At 37.5% G+C, this 15,648-nt stretch overlaps 1 protein-coding gene across 1 annotated transcript in view; it reads left to right on the plus strand.

The window, feature by feature from the left end:
- Positions 1 to 15,648, plus strand: part of HDAC9 (histone deacetylase 9) — a 485,060-nt gene that overhangs the window by 438,333 nt on the left and 31,079 nt on the right. The window lies entirely within an intron of this gene.

Below are 15,648 nucleotides of genomic sequence, written 5' to 3' on the forward strand. Positions count from 1 at the left end.
AGAAAGGTCACGGATTACATTTGAAATTAAATTAAATCATAAGCAAGTTCTCTGTTAATACAGGCTAAGTTGCTAAAATTAATAGTTGAAATCCATAAAAATAAAATAAACTGCAGAACCTTCTATGTTCATTCAAAATTTTACACAAGTTCTTCATATAGATTTTAAGAGAGGTATCGTGGAATCAGAGGTGTCTTTACGATAAGCTTACCACTGCACTTCACTGGGGTTAACTATTTTGGCACAAATCCAGGTGTCAGTGTTGGTCATAGGAGATGCTATTGATTCTGTTATTTTGCACTAACCCATGAATAAGCTGGAGTACAAAAAGAACTTTCTCCTCAGGTGCAGCTGGTATTATTTCACAGTTAAGAGTAAGCAGTATTTTAAAAGGGATGCAGAGATGAAGCATATGGATATGAGATGGTGAAGATGAAGGAAGAGTTACATCGAGTGAGGAGGTCCCTGGTAAACTGCTGATATGCAGCTGTTAACCTTCCTGCAATGCCTCAAAGTCCAGCTCCCTTGTCAGTCCCTGCTTCTCCAGGTCCCTCAGCTGTCATAAATGCCCTGCACATATCCTTCTACACATACACAGTGGTACTGTACATGTATATATTTGGGCTAACAATTAAGAATTTTGAGGGGTTTTAATGTTCTGTTTCAAACATCTGGACACTTTAAGGACTTGTTCTGTCTAGAAATTACTTTCAATACGTTTTGAAGGTAGACTGCAATTAAAACCTGTCTTAGCAGCACATGGTGTTGGTACCTTTAGATGCCTCTAGTACAGACTAAAATTTTCCAGTGAATGGAAGACACTAAGGAGGAGAAAAACTATAAAGCCAGTTGTGCTGTCTTTGTTGTTTTAGCAATTTAGTCCTTGAGCTGAAAGGGAGAGAGAATAACAGGAAGAAGCTGGCCACAGGACAAGTAAAGACGGCATTGGCTTGTATTCATTGCAACACATTGGATAAAAATGAACAATGGCAACTATCAGCTTTTATGCAATTCCTTGGAAAATGCCAGTGTTGTGTAACTTGACCGAAAGCACCACGTATACCACTGCACATGCACAACCCAGAAGGGGAGTCCAGCAAGCACTAGCAGAAAAAAGCCGTTTCATGTGGAGGTCCTGTTTACTTGGAATATTTATTGCCTTCATCCAAAAAAATCAGTTTAGCATATCTCTGTTCATTTTCTAAACTTCAAATTTTCAGAAGAATTCCAATAAACTCATTTTGCTACTGGATGGGAATGATATTAGAAAGCACTATTCAGAGACTTGGGGGGATAGGAATGAGAAAAGAAAGGTCAACGCAGAAGAAAAGGCTTAGATGACTAAAGGTATGTCAGAGCAAAGCTTCCCATGAAAGATTATTGAGAATAAAGCTTTTTTAAAAACAAACATAAAAAACAATATATGAATCATGAGCACAAAAGCCCTGTTTTATGATTTTTTTGGTGCTGTTTAATTTCGTTATATCTTTTTTTGCCATTGTTAAAAAACAGCCAAAACTTCAAAGGCAAGCTGCATGTGTTCTAAATCAGGACTTCACTGCTGATGTATGACAGCACAAAAATTAAAACTAAATAAATGTGCTGTCTAAACTCCCATATTTCTCAAAAAATTGCTTTAAAGGCTTTAAAAAATTAGAATTATTGCTTGATCTTACTTTACCAACCATAAAGTTTTCACCATAGTAAATGACAAAATATTATATTAAAAAGAGAAAAAGAAAAAAGAGTGCTGTCTGAATATATCTGAACACCTGTATTTGGCTGCCTTGCAGTTTTGTCAGACAGGCAAGGGGGAAAATGAAACTTTGCAGTGATTTGTCTGATAGTGGATATGGACCGCATAAATTCTCAGCTTATCCACTGTTTTCTGGAAAGCTCCTTGACAGTCAGGGTAAATCGGTGAAAATAAGGCAGCATGTCTATGAAGGAAAGAGTAACATTATCACATAAAAATCGTTGAAAAATAGACAAATTCTCAGGAAAAAATGTTTGTGCAAGTTTTCTAGTATTTTCTTTTCAAAATATGAACTTTGTAACAGATCAAGTTATTATTCTGTTCTACTTTACTGTCTTTGGACATGACCTTGCTGTTTTCTTTGGCATGTCTGACTAAAGGTGTCTCAGCACTGTACACCCAGTTAAATCTGCTTGCAAAAAAATAATGTGGGACTGAGGCCTTTGTGGCGTGCCTTTTCCTCTGGCCTTTGCTTTTGCAATGGCCATTTGCTGTCCTACTAGGTCGTCTTGATTTGTATTCACTCATTTGTTTCACCAGGTTTCAGAAGGGGCAAGTGGCCCAGCCAAATAGGAATGCAAATGATGTTCTTTTTAGTAAACATTTCTCTGACTTTTAAAAATCATTCATCCCATCCCTAATTGTGTTCCTTTTTCATTTCCAATTAAGAAATAATCACAGGTTCTAATTTATGTTCTCATTAAGTCTGAGGACTGGTATTTCTTTGCAAAGTTTCCTGAATATTTGTGTGATCAAGAGGAGTGGTTATTTACTAGTTATCACTTTATCTTAGTCGGTCCTTATTCACTTGTATACAAAGTTTCAATTACACATTAAGAGAGCAGATACTATAGGCTGCCATTGTATGAGCACTAATAAGAAATGGATAATTAAGGTTGGCAAGTCAAAGCAAGCAGTGTGCAGGCAGCCTATAAACTGAACATAACATTTCTCAAATGCTAACAGGTATCTCCACAAACAACTTCATGAACATAATATTTGGTAAATGCTATCATATGTTTACAAACAATATTATGAACATGAAGCAGGGGTACACTATCTGAAGTATTTATTTGTAATTAATACTTCAATAAGTCCTAATAATATATAAAAGATCGGTGATACTTAGATATAATATAAGGGCAGAGATAACCTTTTAGTGAGTTTGAGATATTCTGGGCTGCCCAAACTTTAACCACCCGAACCTGGTGTCTGAATTGAAAGCCCAGACCCCTTAGATGGCCAGTGCAGTCTCCAAAGGCTGACTCAAGAGTATCAGAGCTCTCCAGAAGTGGATAACCAAAAAAGCCTGCCAGCCTAAGAGAGATTCGAAGAGTCTCTCAAGGTTAATTGCAGATTTTTTGGTATTTATTAAGTGCTAAAGCTGCCTCTCCCACATATGGACTTTAAAGTTTACCAAGATTAATCTTGGAGCTAGTTGCTTTGAGAATTTTAGTGCACACTTTTGATATAGACAGCAATTTTTTATTTTTGGTAAATTTTCTAATAAAGGCTTCACAATGTTTAATCAAGGAAAGAGTTTGTCACTGTTTCCATATAGATGTCACCTATTGTCACATGTATTGAAGTGACATGTGTGCTTTGCATATTGAAGTTTTTAAAATGTGGCCTGAAATTTTGTTTATAGAAAAAAAGAAATATCAAGACTTTAAGATGCTGCATAGTTAGAGTGAGAGCAAGTAGAAGTTACATTTGTGTTGCCTGTGCTTTCTCTTCTGCCGTTTTATTGGAGAAGTCTTCAGAGTTTTTTATTTATAGCTGTCCATTGATGACTGACAAGGGAATACTCTGGCTGGCAAAGTATCATTACCTTTTGCTATTCCAATGAACTGCTAAACCTTGTCATTTCTCTTCCTCTCATTTCTTTCCTAATTAAGATACCAGCAGCATGTGAAAATAAATAAATGAAAAAATTGAATCTGGATCCAATGAAAGTAGCATCAATAGAGACTGTTTCCAGTTTGGTGCAAACTTTCACCCAGATGTAGGATGAATGAGTTTCTCACTTTAGGCTCAGTTGAAATTGTTTACACACTTCCTTTGAAACAGTAAATCTAGAAAATGCATATAAAAACTGTGCACAAAGGAACATTATTTGGGTTGTAAGGTCAATTGCTCTGAAGTTAGGCCAAGTGAGATTTATGATTGCTTGCACAATGGACCCCTTTTGCATATGCTTTAAGATAGAGCTGTTAATTAACTGAACATCTACTATTCTGGATCTTTGCTTTCCCCAGTATAGAGAGGGCCAAGTTCAGACTGTAACTATAAACCAGCAATAAGTGTTAACTTCAAAGTTTCTGCCTAAATCTGAACAATAGAGGAAATAGATGTTCCTCTACCTTTCTTCTATATTTCAGGGGGTTTTCTGTTAACCTCTTTTGTATAATGAAAAGCAACCTTAAGCACTGCAAGGTCTGTTGTTAAAAGTAGCTTATATAAAAATGGCAGTGTGGAGCCTCAGATTTCTACTTTTATGAATCTTAATTTCAGATTCAATAAAAATGTTTTAATTTTTCTAATTGTCCAATTTGTAACATCAGCCAGCAGGTCACTTATGCGTTGCAAATGCCTATGAAGAGCCACAGCCAGAAATTTGGACAGAGCTCTGATCCAAATATTAAATTGTGTACACTGTATGGTAGTCCCATAAAACAGATAATAGTCATGTTGAAACAAATTTCTTTTGGACATTTCCAGATACAGTGAGGATGTAGAAAGACTCAGTACAGAATGTACAAGAGGTAAAAACACTCCTAGTCTGAAGCAGTCACAAGGACTATGCCTGCCTGGGTTTTGGGCAACAGAAACAGGACAGGATACAAAACTCTCATTTTTTTTACAACCCCCTCTGCCTGCAGCTACACACCTCACTCACGCCTGCATCAGCCCTGCTGGCTACACATGTTGGATTTCACACCTCTTGAATAGACAACACCCATGTCTTACTCTGGCGTGTATAGATTTTAGCACTAAATAAATGCATTTTATTAACAGCTACCATCACCAAAAAACATCTTCAGTTTGGAAATTACTTTTTTCTTTATCTGCCTTTAATCCCTTGTCCTCAGATATGCTTTCTACTCAGATGTACGCACTCACTCCTTGCAAGCAGTATAATAAATACATAGATTTACTGTTTGAGTTCACAACAGGTATGAAAAAAAAGAAAATGAAAGGGGTTTTGCTTGTGATCTTTGTTTAAAAGACTTCCAGGCCATCTTTGAGCTGTTCCAGGTTGGGCTAGGTGCATGCCAGGGCTCATCAGCTTAAGATGGAATCACACATCGCCTGGAAGGGAGATTGATGTAACCTTTCCCACTGCCACTAAGGATTCATATATATGGAAAGATAGCTTGAGTCTATTTGTGATGAACCATTAGAATAAGGCATGGTCTGGAAAGATAATATAAGTAGTTAAAAGGTCAGAATGAGCAACTGCTATTGGCTCCTTGAGTCCAGATAAGTTCAAGAAACTTGTGCATTCACTGTACAGACTTTGTTCTGGTTGATAAAATGTGGATCTCCAAATATACATTTGAACCTTAATGTGGATTTCATTCACAATTTCTAAACTTATTTTACTATAGTTAAAATAAGATAAATGGTTGCATTTACTTGGCCAAACTTTACTTACAGTTCCAGAGGTATAAATCCACTGTAGCTATGGGATTACTTCAGATTTTGTCTTTGTGACAGTATGGTAGCATGTCTAAATAAATGGCAAGTGATGTGGTTGCTCCCAGGGAAACCAGCTAATTGTCAAGTACCTGCTTATTTAAATACCTTACTTGCTTTCAGTGTTATCACTGACATTTTTGCCTACACATGCAAACCTGACACCTGAAGCACATTGTATTTTCAATTCAGTGCCAGTTGCCTATGTTTAGACTTTGTTTGAGTTAGTAACTGGTCACTGAGGAATCCAGAGTTCACTGCAGACAAAATCTGAATAATTTTCATGCAAATATAGCTGTGGGACAGCCTCACCTTCCTCTGTATATAAAGGATACAAAAGTATATTCCTGGGGTGAAGAATTCAGAAATAGTCTGCATCCCTTTGCAGCAGAAATAATATCATAAGCCTTCCCTGCCGTCTTTACTTTCTCACCATTCCTGATGGTTATAACAAAATCTAATCCCTTTACAAAGTTTAGTTTCATATTCACATTCATTTTTGTTCCTGCTCATCCACTCAGTCATCCAGTAATTTCATTTACATGTCTTTATTGTCTTTTAGTCACAAATGTATTTGTCATCTTATTTAATAACAATCTCTTTTATCATCCAAACATACACTTTTATCCTTTCTATCATGTCTCATTTTTTGTTGTTTTTCCTCTTTCTCTCTCATGTGCAATTAATGTTAATTAATTAATTAATTCCCTGTAACATAATGTTCAGCTGTAACATTTAGGTAAAAACAGTGGGAAGATGCTAGAATTTTGGTTTGTGAACATTTATTTTATGAAACAAAATCAGCACTTTGGCCAAAATTGAGAATGACTAAAAAGTGCATCCTTTTTCTGCTGCAGTGACCATCGCATGCTCTGATGCATGGAGGTGTTCTGAATTTGATATTTTTCCTTGTTGCTCTTCTCTATTTATCTGTAGTGAGACAGTCAAACACTTTTGTTGACAAAGGTTTCTAAGTGGCTTTGCTACGAAGTTTGGGTGATTTTTGCCCAAGCTTTTAGCTGCCGTGGCTCTTCAGCTTTGTCAGAAGGAAGAATAAATGCAATCCTGATGTTGCAGTTTGGTATATGCTGTTTGCTACGTTTTTGGAGCCACTAGGGAGCATTGAGCTCTGGCAGCAGGTTATTTTACTTCTAGCTGCTAAAACTCTAGAGGGAGAAACAGTAGCTATTCTGGTAGTAGATTTTCAGCATCTCCATTTAGAAAAACCAATGTATTGTTTTCCCTTGAAGAAGAAATCACCAATGTTGTGCAAGAAACAGTATCTTAACACGGGATGAATGATTTTTGCCCTCTTATGAACTTCCCACTTCTAAGGAGAATGACTAAGATGACTGTGGTCATGCAGCTGCAACAACATCTGGAGTCCTCAAATTACCTTGACAATAGTTAGATGGATTTAGGTCTGTGTGTAGCACAGAAATGTCATTGTCTTGATGTTTCTATTATTCAATGAAGATTACCAATTATTTAGGTCTGTCAGCTTTCCTTAATATTGCTGTCATGCTGTAGTAACAGCAGAAATAATGGTCATTTGCTTACTTACAGATCCTGAAGAATTAGATCATTCGTGAGTGACTCTATCCCTCATTCTGAGAAAATCAAAAAAGTTGTACTCCATAACTGCTTAGCCACGTGAAGGCATTTTTCACCCAGGCCTTGTTATGATCATTTTTTTAAGTTTCTCTATGAGAAGGTAGAAAACCAGGCAAAGAATTTCATGAAGGTTTCTTGAACACTAGTTCTCAAGTGGTAACTAGTGGGTTGCCACTTGGCTACAGGAGCTCACAGAAGGGCTCTTTCTGAGAACTGTATGTCAGAAGACTGGAAAGACTAAGAAAAGGTTTTACTCTCAGATGTGTTTCTGAGGGGAAGATTTTCTGGGGAAACAAAAAGGCCACTCCTCTTCCAATTAACTTGTTCAAATCACAAGTTGTATTGTACATGAAGCCCTCTCGTTCACCCAGCAGCCAAAGCTGGCTCTAATGTATTTAAAAAAAAAAAAAAAAGAAAAGAAAAAAAGAAAAGAAAAGGCATCTTTACTCTCATTCTTTAAAAGAAATTTTATCTGTGATGAGTATGAGTCGTATAATTCATTCTGGGGAACAGCAAATAAAATTGTCTTCTACATATTTCCATCTCCTGTGCCTCCGAACAAAATGGCGTCAGCCCTGCCTCCACCTGAGGCCCATGCAATTCCCTGACACCTTCTCTTGCACTCCCAGGAAGCTGAGGCTCCTGCAAGCTCTGCTGTGTAATAACATGAATGACAAGGTTCTGACATGACTTCTCTGTTTGGGAAGAAGGCTGGATAGAGCCACCTATGTCATTCAAATGGTAGCCACAGTTTCTATTACTCGGGGGGGGGGGGGGGGTGGTTAGCCACCATTTCAAGGCATCTGTGTGTCCTTTTAATAGTATGAAAAGGGACAAAGAGGCTGTTGTATGGGTTGAAATCACATCCTTAATTCTTACACATTTTTGCAATAGAACAGCATAATAGAAAGTTGCTCGATGTATTTTACTTGGAAATTGCAATTAATCAGAAGACTGTAAGGAGTCAGACCCCAAACCTAGTTTCAATACCATTTCCTTTAGTGAGTTTTACACATTACCTTTTCAATAAGTGGTGACAGGCCGTGCATTTCTGGGTGATTATAGCATATGTCAGGTGGGGTTAACGGGCACAAGGCCAGAGGGAAAGTGAGTAACTACTTGAGATGTACAGTAATCCCTTAGAAATGCACTGCCTTATTCCCTCCTGATATTATAAAATGATGTTTATTAAACAACATGTTCCAAATCCTAAGGGGCACTAGACCTCTGATACTAATACTGAGTTCACCAGGAGACTTGATGCCAAATTTGTCAGGAAATGGAGTATCTACCTCAAATATATCCACCTACAAGAACCAATCCCTAATATGCTTATTGTATCTATATCCCTAGTCTTGGAATGATGAATGATCCACATCTGGAGGCCAGGTCTTTAGATACTGGTATATGCTGATTAACACTGGCTAAGGAACTAGCCCTTAATTTAATGTTATATGTTGATGTGGCAGGGTCAAGAAATGACTGCAAATAAAGTGAGGGCCTTAATTTGTAGACTCTGAGAAACTGTGTATGTTGGAAAGATCGTTTAGTCCATGCTGCTTTTCTTGGCAGAATTTTGTAGACCATCTTCAGAAAATGGCAGTCGGTTCTCAGCTTCTGAGTGATGGGCTTTAAATCAGATCCTTTATGTTAGTCTCTTGGGTCAATTCAAAATTAACTGACTTGGCTTTTCATCAGTTAAAAAAAGAAATAAGGCTAGATCTTCCCATCAGATTGTTTTCAGTCATAACTCAGTGCCCACATTTCAGCTATACTCATTTATAACAGCAGAAACTTTGCCCCACATATTTTAAAAATGTGTCAAGTTGATTTTATAGGCAGTAGCATTATAATAAACTTCTCCAAACTTAATCAAGCTTACTGATTTATTTGGATAGTCAATAGTAGTATCTGATTTTCATTCCAGTGTGGATTAGAAACAAATTCCTCATACTTTGAATTATTTTTTTTATCAGATGTCTTGTTTTCTAGCCAACTCCTTACTGAGTCTAGACTCAGATTTGGAGATATAATCATCTGTAATTTGTAATGTCAGATGTATATATTGTGTATCAGTTTAAACCAGGCAGCTTCATCAGATTTGGAAGAAGTTACCGTGATAACAGTACTACCACTTGCACTATCATCCTGGCACATTTCACAATACATGGGATGCATTTTCAGTAGGTAATTATCAGTCTGTATAGAGTATCCCCATAGAATACCTTCAGAGGGATCTTTAATCTCCAGAAGAAAGAAAAAGAGAAAAAGAAAAACCCACAAACCCTATGGATAATCCCCTCCCTGCCCAGGTGAAGCAACAACCTCTTTCAGAGAGATCTGAATCCGAAATTCTGAAATGCCACCTTGCTGTTTGCAGTTGTTCTGTATTTCCTCTCTTGGCTTCTGCTTCCTGATGTAGAACAGCTACATGTTCCTGAAAAAAAACATTGAAGAACTCTGAGGGACAGATAATCTTGCTTCCTGGCCAGCTTTACTTAGTAGAGGATTTGCTAACCAGGAAGCAAAATAAAAAAGAAGGGGAGGATAGCAAAACAGTGGAGAAATTATTACTTGGACCAGGTGTGAGCTGAGGTAGAGATGAAGAGAGTGTGAGAAAACCAAGAAGAAAGGCAAGAATGGAGCAAATAGCTAGTAAGAACAGGGCTAAAAACATCCAGCTAGTTTTGGGAATATCCAAAGTCAGCTTTGACTCTGGCAGCTGAAATCTGTGGTTGAATATTTTCCTTCCAAATCCACATGACAGCACTGTAACAGCTCTAAAAAACATCATCATTATTTTGTACATCACTATGACCTTTCCTGAAGGATGCAGAATCCCTACTGCTTGGTAATACAGGGTACAAAAGGAACACCTTTTTTTTTTTTTTTTTTTTTAGTATGAATTAGTTGGGAGAAGAGTTTGGGGGAGTCTTTGTCCTCCACGTGTTATCTCTGAGGAGCATTTTGTCAGGTGGTCAGTGCTGCCATTGTGTGGTGGAGGTGTGTAAGTTGCTCCTTCCTGGAGGACTAAGCAAATGCAACGGACTATGTGACCAGCTTGGATACATACATACCTCAAGAGAGTTGAGTATACCTGGACCATCCAACTGAGCATTGTCAAGGTGGCCTTTTCCTGTAGTGACACAGGTTTGGTCTATTTGGCTTTCAAGGAGGTATCCTATGTATCCTTGAATATGTACTTAACAGAGATTGAGTAAGTTAGGTTCAGTGTAACAGCTAATGATCAGCTAATTATGAAAAGCATATTACTGTAGAACTAATAATCATGCAATAAAAACATCTATTACATAAATTGTTAATCCATAAAAATGTGTTCCTGAGACCATTGGTATTTATTTAACATACAATTACTGTCTAACTTAATCTAAATTAAATGCCTGCTTGAGACATGTAATTTGAAGTGTTACTGAGCTTCCTTCTCTGGTATTAAAAGCAAGAAATCAGCAGCTAATGCCTGGAGGGCAGATCTTTACCATTTAAATTCAGGTACCTCAACACTAACGTTCATAATTTCAGCCATTTGGAACATGTTTTTCATAAGAATGCATTTGGCCTTAAAATCTCACTTTCTCCCTCACTCAGGGCCACATCCTGCCAACTGAGTCAAACCTCTGACTTAATCCAAATGAAGTTTTGATTGAATAAAAGGTCCTGAAGTAAGGCCTGAGAAAAAAATGTGTTCTCTTATCATAGAACACAAGCTTTGCAAAATGTTCTAGCTCCTGCCAGTGCTGGAAGGGTAAATTATCATTTGACTCCTGTATGGACATATTTATTTAGGACACATAGCCTGATGACTCAGGAAGTTATGTAAAAACTGACCCAGTTAATTTTAGATGCTGTTATTGGAAGACTATAAATGAAAATTAATCAAATAGTCACAAAGGAACCACAGGGAAGGAGTGTAGAACACTGGTGGGTAGACTTTTGGCAGAGATCGTTGCAACATTTTTAATAAGAGGAAAACACATTCTCAAGTAAATTAGAGAGTAATGACATGATTAAATGGTAAATAATAGTTAAATACATGCTCGGAGGTCCAGGACAGAGACTGAGGAGTTTTTGTGTTTCGTGTGTATTCCTCTCCAGGCTGCTCTGAGTAGCCAGAGGAGCTCACCAGAGCTCTGCCTGTAATTTAGGGTCGGATTGTAGCTTTTAAGACACTGAAGCCGAAAGAGCTGTTGGGGCCCCTGCTGCTAAGGCTGAGAAAGCTGAGGTTTTCTCCATAACTCCAAAGCTTCGCCAGCCTTTCAGCTGTTGATGTGTCTTTGTTCCTCCACCAGCCGCCTACCCTGAGCAAGGGCCAGGACCAGGGCTCTGCTCAGTCTGCCATCACATCATCTGCTCTCCTTATGCACAGTGGGGGAGAGGGAAGGAGCCTGTCTTGTGCTGAGGCAGGTTTAGTCCGTACTAACCGGGTGTTTGCACATTTGCTGGTGAGCACATTGAGCTGCATACATAACTGTTTATGCAAACAAGGAGTGCTGCAGTGCTGGCTGGGAGTGTACCCTGTCCATATGGTTCCTTTCCCTGTCTGCTGAGGAAAGGATGTGAAAAGAATAATGTTCACGAGTTGACTTCATTCTCAAATGTTTCTTTGTCAAAATGGGAGGCTGTACGTACAAAGCCTGACTTTGTTAGCTTTACTTCATGTAGTCGTAATACACAACACAGTTATGTGACGAGGCCATTGGAGGGGAACTGGCCTATTAAGAGGTGCTTTACCTGCTCTCTGCTTGCCGCTTTCCATTTCAAGTTGTCAGAGTAAGGATATCTCAAAAACAAAAGCAGAAAACTGAAATAACTCTGCATTCTCTTTCTATAGAGTTTAGCATTGTTTCTTAATTTTCAGTAAGTCCAGGTAGAGTACAGTTGATCCAGTGACTTTGGTCAAATAAGGCAGAAGCCTCATCTGTGTCATTCCTTGCTGCTTGGCAGAACTAGGAGGAGAGCACAGGGAGTTTGTCTGTTACAAAAGACAAAAACCAGAGTTTTTGAGTTACTGGCACATCAGTCTACTAAAAGCTGGCTTGCTTAGATGATAATTCAAATGATCAGCACAGTGTTTTCAGTATGAGACTGGCAGCTTGCTCATGAGCATAATACAGAATTAATTTTCTCTCCTTCTGCCTTCCCACAATGTAATATTTTCTTACATAAGGCCAAATATTGTATCTCCCTGATTGATAGCCCTGGAAGAGGAGGGGAAAAGGTATAATTAAAAAGTACATCTTATGTTTTTGTTTTAACAGTTTCTATTTTTACTTCAAAGGTCAGCAAATAACAGCTCATACACTGCCTATTTCTCCAATATATAACATGGATTTTAATGGTTTACATTTTAATCTAGCATTTTTTGCTTAGATGTACAATTGTGCAGCCACAGGTTTTTCTGTCAAAAAAATGTAAACCACTAGATGGGTAGGATTTTCAGAATGACTTAGTAGTGTTTTAGTGTTGTTTCTGGTGTACATCAAAGGTTTATCATTGTCTTTAATAGGATCATAGCTAATGAATATTAAGTGCTTTTACACATTCTGCCCTGGATGCCTAAATACTGGATCTGTGAAGGAAACAGGTACTTTTGACATTTAAATTACAGAAATTATGAAAGTAATAGTTGGCGCAAAACCCTGCTCACAATTTCCTGGCACACTTGTTGAACCTAACTTTAGAAAATGCTGCTACTTCTCTAAAGTACAAATTCACTGAACACATTTACAAGAAGATTTGAGAAATACCCCTGTATGAATAATCTTTTCTCACTTATTGACTGAAATGATTGGGGGTTTAAATATTTATTTTTATTTATTATTTTTACTCATGTTTGCAGACACAAATAATTGTGGATACTGCCAGGGCCATTTCAAGCCCTTATTAATAGATGCCTGTCATTAAGTCAGGAACTCAATCTCCAAATGACCCGAAGGCACCTGCAGCCTCAGCGAAGCAATGCCCATTCAAGGCTGGGCTGAAAATCATGCACTGATGTTTTAACATCACTTTCTATTTTACAACTGAACTTTTTCCGTTTCTGTAAAATGCAACTAATTTATGACCGTGAAAGCATAGCTTTAGAATAAGAAACCATCTTTTAAAGCCAGCATCACAGATGGCACATTTTTCAGCAGGCACAGCAGAATTGCCAAGAACTGCTGCTGATTTCTAGAAATCCTTGTGAGTTGCAAGGTCCAGGATTCAAAGTGTTTGTCTGACTCCTTTCTCACCTTAGAATTGGTCAGTGGTGTGTCAAGTACGTGCTTGATCTTCCTATGTCAGCGGAGATGACATTCTTTTCACAGTGCTTGTTACTCTTTTCTTCTTGTTTTTCTTAATTATTTGGCATGAACTACAGCCCATCTTAAAACCATTACTTGACTGGGATTCCTTTCTTTCCATTTTGTTACTTCTGCACTCCAGAGGATTTCCTTGAGGAAGCTAATATCTTTCCTAGGTTGCTGCAGTGACACAGAATCCAAGTTTCTTTGTTAAGAATTTCCATAACTCAGTCGGTCACCAGCAATGTTGGTACTGTCGGCTAAAGTTATTTCCTCCCTTTCTAGCAAGTCACCTTTATTTTCTCAGGGTAATTACACTGAAGAAAAAAACCCATCATTTTGATTTGGTTTGGCAACACTTTATCTTGTTACTGTGATCTCTGTTGGGAAAGATGCTTTCTGTATGGCTCATTGCATCCTGACTCAGCCAGGGATGATGATTATAACATTGATGCTCGGAAAATCATTAGGAAACTAAGTAGACAAACTAACTTTGTAACGATGTCTATGAGTTATATTATTTATGGTTGCCTAAAAGAAGAAAAAGGCATTGCCAGAGTCTTTACATTTATTGCCACACATACCTCAGAAAATTATGATGTGGCAGTAGCAGTATTTGTGGTCATACAAAATTTTCAAAATGTGCAGGGGAAACATGGTAGAGCTTTCCCTTATTCACAGAAGCTGTATAACATGAAGGATAATGCTGTCTTAAAAGTGCTGTTGGATTTCTCACAGACCCAAAGGGTGAGTTGTAGATGTGGGGAGTCTGCGCCTGTTCATTCTTCTTCATTTCCTTTAAATGTTATATGTATGACTCACTTTATGCTGTTGGCACTCTCTTATGAATCTGAAGATTGCATGTGTAACATGCAGACAGAAATAAATCCTGTAGGTAAAAGAGAGCAGAAATTGGCTAAAGATCAAAGGTTATCCTTATTCCACTCCTTCTTTCACTTTTATTATCCTGTCCAAATTTGGTCTTTTGTAGAGAGAATTGGGGGGTGGGGGGGTGGGGGGTGTTCATGAGGAAAGGTTGAGCTCAAATGAGATTTTAAGGTTTTATTTGTTTTTCAACCTTGTGTGCAATTTGAACCACAGTGTAGTTACTTTGCTAGAATCAAAACTGCAGTTCTTAGAGGGTACAGAAGATTGTGGAGTGAATTAAGGAAAGAATACTTCACTTAAGTGTTCTGTGATCACTATAGATTAAGTGGCAAGCAGAGGGTTTTTTTATTTATATTTTTCTGTCTGCATAGCTAAACCAAATCTGGTATCACTAAAGTCCCTATTCTAAAAAAATTTGGGGGTGTGCTTAACAAAGTCCAAAGATGTAAATGGCTAATTATTGTGAGATTGCTTGTTTGCCAGATCAGGACTTAAGTCCGCATTGTGGCAAATTTCTATCAGAAATATGCATATAATTTTTGTAGTTTTTAATTTTTCATTACCTTCTTCACTGGAACATTGGAAGGTGATGTTGATTTTCCTGTCTTTGTAGAGCCCCAAGCTTTAATAAGTACCTTCTAAATGCTTTATTTAAGGCTATGAAAGGCACTGGAATGAGCCGTGATGACCGTCAGTAGAGTAACTAGAACAGACCAAGTAGAAAAGTTAAGAACAAGATGTGATGGGTATTTAACTTCAATAGTTTCAAAGCCTTACTTACCTTAAGGAGATTAATCAAAAACAAGAGCTTTCCTAGGACTTCTCTCAAAAACCTTCTCTCCAAATTAATGGGTTTTTATGCAAATTTTTTTACATTAAAAATCAAATTTTATTTGAATCATAGATGAAAAATTTGTGTTAATGTTTCTATAGTTATAGATCACCACATAAAATGAAGTACCATAATTTTTGGGTGTGGTGCAGAATTGCTTAGAATTTTTTTGGTAATGAGCAAGTGATACTGCTAGAGATATCTGTGAAGTTCTGGACAGTTTCAACTTATACCAAAACCTTGAATCAAAATAAGTGATCTAGTTGCTAGCGCTGCTTAAAAACCACTTAAAAAAGGAGCTAAGAGGTAACATGTTTCCCCTATTTTTTGGTCCATGGTCATATATTATAGTCAAACCCCAAATACAAATGAAGAAGCAATATTTGTAAATGAAAATGTCATAATCTCATTTTTGAAGCACAAGTATTTTTAATTATAGTGCCATAGCTTAACTACAAATAATATTGTCATATTGGTGCCTAAGTGACCAGGGTTATGTCAGATCTCTTTAAATAACAGGGGTATATGTTACATTGATGTGCAAATAGGAAGAGAAT

The sequence above is a fragment of the Falco cherrug genome, chromosome 4, assembly GCF_023634085.1.
Source record: "Falco cherrug isolate bFalChe1 chromosome 4, bFalChe1.pri, whole genome shotgun sequence".
NCBI classification, from domain to species: Eukaryota; Metazoa; Chordata; class Aves; order Falconiformes; family Falconidae; genus Falco; species Falco cherrug.